Source organism: Colias eurytheme, chromosome 22 (assembly GCF_061535395.1).
Source record: "Colias eurytheme isolate Ceu_HAF_F1 chromosome 22, ilColEury1 Martin Lab GWU primary, whole genome shotgun sequence".
NCBI classification, from domain to species: Eukaryota; Metazoa; Arthropoda; class Insecta; order Lepidoptera; family Pieridae; genus Colias; species Colias eurytheme.
The window spans coordinates 4,771,358-4,777,246 of record NC_143001.1 but is presented as its reverse complement, the minus strand read 5'-3'; positions in this window follow the sequence as shown (position 1 = coordinate 4,777,246).

Genomic DNA, 5,889 nt, shown 5'->3' with positions numbered 1-5,889 from the left:
CGTAAGTCGCATACTTCCAGGTAAAGAGGTTTTGGGATCAGGGAAGTCAAATAGTAATTTACTATGAACCTAATATAAAGTAGTTTACGTCCGCCTCCTTGGAACAGTGGTTGACGCGTGAGCGTAGAACCGAGGAGTACTGGGTTCGATTCCCGGTGAAGACGAAGACAAAAAAAGTGTCTCGGTCTGGCAGGACACAGAAGGCTGATCACCTACTTGTCCCTATAGAAAATCGACCAGTGAAACTGATGTCTGACCCTTACCCCACTAGGGGACACGGGACTTCACTTTATAAGGTAGTCAATTATGAATTTACTATGACAAGAGACGTATGTGTATTGAGCGAAAAATTTCTTTTGGTATTATTCAACTAGCTGCTTGTCTCGGCTTCACCAGCGTTGCCCTGGAAAAAAAATAATATTTATGTTACTCTGTTAATATGCAGCTTTCAAACAAAATCAAAAATACAAACAAAATATAACAACCTTTTCTCTTTATAATATTTCCAAACAGTTATTTTCCCGTTCCCATTTAGCGCTATTTAATGCTCTAATAACTTCGTCCTATAATGGTAGATAGACTTCAAAAATAGTTTGGAAAATCCAAAAGTGCACGCCTCATAATTTTTTTTAATAATTATTTATTAATTATTATTTTTGTTTATTTAATAACAATTAAACCACATCGAATCAGACCCTGAAAAAGGTTCTATTCCTGAGCATACTCAAGCGTAAGAGAAAAAAAAAGACTCGATTAGTAAAGTATTTCGGTCGCTATAATCCTCCGCACATACAGACACACGGATGTCCAAGACAGAACTTTTTTAAACTGTTTTTTAACTAGTTTAAATAACAAAAATGACATCAAAAATATCATGAATGTTAAAAATAGTGTTTTTTATTAATATGTGTGTATGTATTATCTTACAAGTGCAATGTAAATACATAAAGACATTTTAAGTTTGAAAAATCAGATGTTTTGCGCGAAGTGACAGTACCCACCTCAACGCTTCGCTTATGAGGCGTGCAATACACTTATTATTTGCAAACGCAGTTGTAGCCTTTGTACGAATATTTGGCCAATATTAAACCACAGCCTTTCACTTATAAGAGGCTTAGCACTGACCTTAATTTTTCATTGTTTTCAAATCTTTTGTTACAATTAACTGTTTTCACGATCCATTGACGTAAAACGTAAAAATTTGGCGCCCTTGTTATATTATGTTCGTGAGATTTAACTGTTCGGGGAAGTGATTCGAAAATTTTCCTGTAGACTGTATTTTTTCTTTTGATAAGTACTTACTCGCTTCCATTTCCTTGAGGAAAAATATATTGTTATACGTGTAAATATATAATCTTATATATAAAAATGAATCGCAAAATGTGTTGGTAAGCGCATAACTCGAGAACGGCTGAACCGATTTCGATAATTCTTTTTTTATTATATTCCTTGAAGTACGAGGATGGTTCTTATGTAGAGAAAACGTAAATATTATGTACCACGGGCGAAGCCGGGGCGGACCGCTAGTCTTCTTCTTCTTATATATAAAAATGAATCGCAAAATGTGTTGGTAAGCGCATAACTCGAGAACGGCTGAACCGATTTCGATAATTCTTTTTTTATTACATTCCTTGAAGTACGAGGATGGTTTTTATGTAGAGAAAACGTAAATATGTACCACGGGCGAAGCCGGGGCGGACCGCTAGTAATATACTGAAATTATATTAAAGCTACAGCCGTAAGTTTCAATAAAATTAAAACGTGCTGCATAATGATTATACAAAGTATGATAATCTATATTCTATACTAATATCATAAAGCTGAAGAGTTTGTTTGTTAGTTTGTTTGAACGCGCTAATCTCAGGAACTACTAGTCCGATTTGAAAATGTATTTCGTTGTCAGATAGCCCATTTATCGAGGAAGGCTATTATAATATCATCACGCTAAGACCAACAGGAGCGGAGCAATGCGGCGGGTCGCGAGGTACAGTAAGATAATACTTTTGTACTAAACATATTTTTTTCATCTTGTATTTTTATACACTATATCAATCAATACATAATCACATTTATTTGTACTGTATCCAATTTCATATTATATTTATTTTAACAATCACACACCCATATACATTCTTACTGAAAATCTACTGTACTGATACAACATAATATAAGCGTCATTAATACCAAAATAAATTTTTCAATGGAAAAATGTCCTACATCTAATTGAATCTAAACAAACAGTGGTATCCACAAAGCGAGCGACTCTTTTGTCCGGATGTCTGTCATGTTTACGTTGTAAAAGTGAATTCTCCAGAATTTCATTACAAAGCAAGTAAGCCGTAACTTTGGTAGCGTGATAACGTAGTACGTACAAATAGTAGGTACAAAGTATGCAGTCGTATGTACATTGTACAAATAGATAACTGTGAATTTGTCAAAGAATTGCCGCGTCCGTTCCACATATTCTTGTAATTTGTATTACGTTTTTAAGTTTGTTAGGGAATAAAATTACATTTTTAATTGTTAAATGTTCTTTTTTAATGTAATAAGTAATAACTAATAAACGTTACACATGCATGGAGGCGTTGAATATAATTGACGAGTCGAGCATGCTTCGGCACGAATTGGGCCACGCTCGCACCGGGGAAGGTACCACACCCTCACAGAATATCGGCGCCATAGTGACAGTTTACTGTCGCGTTCCGTACGGTAAGTGAGGGGTCCGGAGGCCCACATCCCTTCCCATCCCCTACCCATCCTCTCCTTCCCTATCCTCATTCCCTCCCATCCTCGCCCCTTCTACCTAACTCCTTCCTTGTGGACAGCAACACATCCACTTCCCAGTGGAGTGGATGCTTATGGGCGGCGTGTATCGCTTAACACCAGGCGACGCGTCTGCTCGTTTGCTATCCAATAGCATTAAAAAAAAAAAAAAATTGAAATATTGTTAACCCATTGACCACCGAGCGGCCCGATCGGGCCGCGACACAATAGATTTTCTATTGTGTCTGTGATTCGGGGACTGAGGGATTATGGATATAAACGCGCAAATTTGAATGTATGTACATAGTACTTTTGTTACCTGGAAACCTCATGCTCATGCCGCATGCTCATGCCTCATACTCGTGTCGTATGCTCATGCCGCATGCTTATGTGTCATGCGCATTCCTCATGAACTGGTGGTTAAATGCGCTTTGAATGCTAACATTGACATCAATCAATTTTATATAAAACTAGCTTCCGCCCACGACTTTGTACGTGCATCCCCGTTTTTCCCCGTTCCCGCAAGAATTTCGGGAAATCCTTTCTTAGCGGATGCCTACGTCCTAACATCTACCTGCATGCCAAATTTCAGCCCGATACGTCCAGTGGTTTGGGCTGTGCGTTGATAGATCACTATATCAGTCACCTTTGAGTTTTATATTTATAGACTATCTCTGATGAAAAAAAATTTACTTTATTTTCAATATACGCCGTCTTTGTGTGTGTTTTTTTCCACTTCATGACATTTTACTTTTTGCGATGTTGTTTAAACTTTTATCAGCATCAAAGTCTTGCATACAAAGCCGCAAAATGTTCCATATAAAAACAACCGTAGTTTAACTCTTACCTTTGCTCTTTTGTGCTAGCACTTGACCTATTCGCGGCCCCGGCGTTGGTTGGAACCGTGACCTCGAGTAAGTATTGTATTAGTAAATACAGACTAAGATTTACTAGAGTTAATCATCTGTGTAGTAAGAAAGAGTATTCAATGCTAAAAAAATATGAACGGGCAAATCTCATGGGTTTGTAAATATTCAAAAAATTCATAATCATTAATTAATGTAGTTCAAAAAGAGTTCTAAACATTGAGCCCCGAGCGGCCCGATCGGTCCCAGACACAATAGATTTTCTATTGTGTCTGTGGTTCCGGGGCTTGAGTTAGAAACTCATGAAATTGTTATTTTGTCACCGATCCTTGTTAAGTGTTAAAAGTTTAAATCTGTCCGTTAAAAGTGGATCAAAATCGAGATTATAGGAGTCAGTTACATACACAGATGAAGCTGATGTTACCGTACTCCTAATTGTTTCCAAAATCCCGTATATTAAGCAATTTTTGATCTGTTAAAAGTCATAAATAGTTTAAGGTTATTATAAAAAACGTATCTGTGAGTATTATGTAAAATTCAGACGAAAGGAATAACGTAAATAATTGGAAAGAGTTCATTTATTTATTAATTTATTTAAAGACGTAGGTACGAACAGTAGCTCAATTTGTTATCTTATTTGAATTTTTACATTAAATCTTATTCTAAATCGACTATTAATTACAGGTATATACAGCATTTATTTAACATTGAATTGAACATTGTATTTAATGTCGACACAGAGGAAAAATAGCTCTGTGATAATCATCAAAACGAATGACATAAAGAAATTCAATAAATCTCCAGGTTCATTCTTAATTGCATCAACAACTACATCTATATTCTTTAGTAATACTAATAATATATTGGGTTAGGACATAGCTGAGATACGTTACAATCCATTCGAGTTAAATTGGATTATACGCAGTGAAAGCTTTCAAGATAGAATAAACCCTTAATATGGATTATTCCCGAGCCTGGCATCTAGCCAGTTTATAATAATTGTTACGTATGTGGAGGTTATCTTAGCAGCATTTATTTAAATATTCACCTCATCCTTATATATAATTATTAAATGCATTATCACTGCATAGTATAAAACAAAGTCACTTTCTCTGTCCCTATGTCCCTTTGCATGCTTAAATCTTTAAAACTACGCAACGGATTTTGATGCGGTTTTTTCAGCAGATTTTTTCAACAGATGGATTCAAGAGGTAGGTTTTACAATATAATTTATTAGGTTTAAGAAAAAGCTGGCGAAGCCGCGTGCGGTAAGCTAGTAATTTGCATAATGGTAAAGCAAGGGCAAATTGTACCTATACCTTGCTTTTCCATCATACTAGTATTGAAATTTCTTTTCTGGCATAGTAACAAGTCAGTTCGCTTTTAAAAAGCATTGGTGGCTCAGTGGTGAGGACTTTGGACTTCATATCGATTACAGTAAGGAAACTGACACGAAGAAGAATCGAAAAGTTCGACGACATGTGACATCCACCAACCCGCACTTGGCCAGCGTGGTGGATTATGTCCTGTAGTCTGTACCCTCATAGAAGACTCCTGTGCCTGACTCCTGATGATGATGAACGAGTACACAATGCATTGAGTTCCTTTCAACATCCAAAAACTCACAGCAAAAGCATCTCATGTAAAATCTGTACTTAATATTATAAAGCTGAAGAGTTTGTTTGTTTGTTTGTGTGAACACGCTAATCTCAGGAACAACTGGTCCGATTTTAAAAATTATTTCCGTGTTAGATAGCCCATTTATTGAGAAAGGCTATAGGCTATATAATTATATAATTACGCTAAGACCAATAGGAGCGGAGCCACACGGGTGAAACCGCGAAGCGCAGCTATACTTTAAAGATTATGCTGGGATGCAATGTGTACAATAAACAGATAGAAATAAACAAGACTACAATTTCCAAAATATTTCTATATTTTCTAGCCTATCATGAATTAGAAGGATTTTCAAATAATATATTTTTACCCTACGTACTCTATGTATCTTTTAGACTTCGTATGTAAATGTCTCCATTTGGACATGCTTTGGACCCTTGACTTAACGACCTTTGACCTTTGAATAGTTAAATAAACCCTTTGTAGCGCTTTTTGATAATTCATCTGAATTTTCAAACACATAATGAGATTGTTACAAACTTGTACATATGAAATACTAGCTTTCCGCCCGCGGCTTCGCCCGCGCAGTAAAAAAAAACCCGCATAGTTCCCGTTCCCGTGGGATTTCCGGGATTCATTTTCC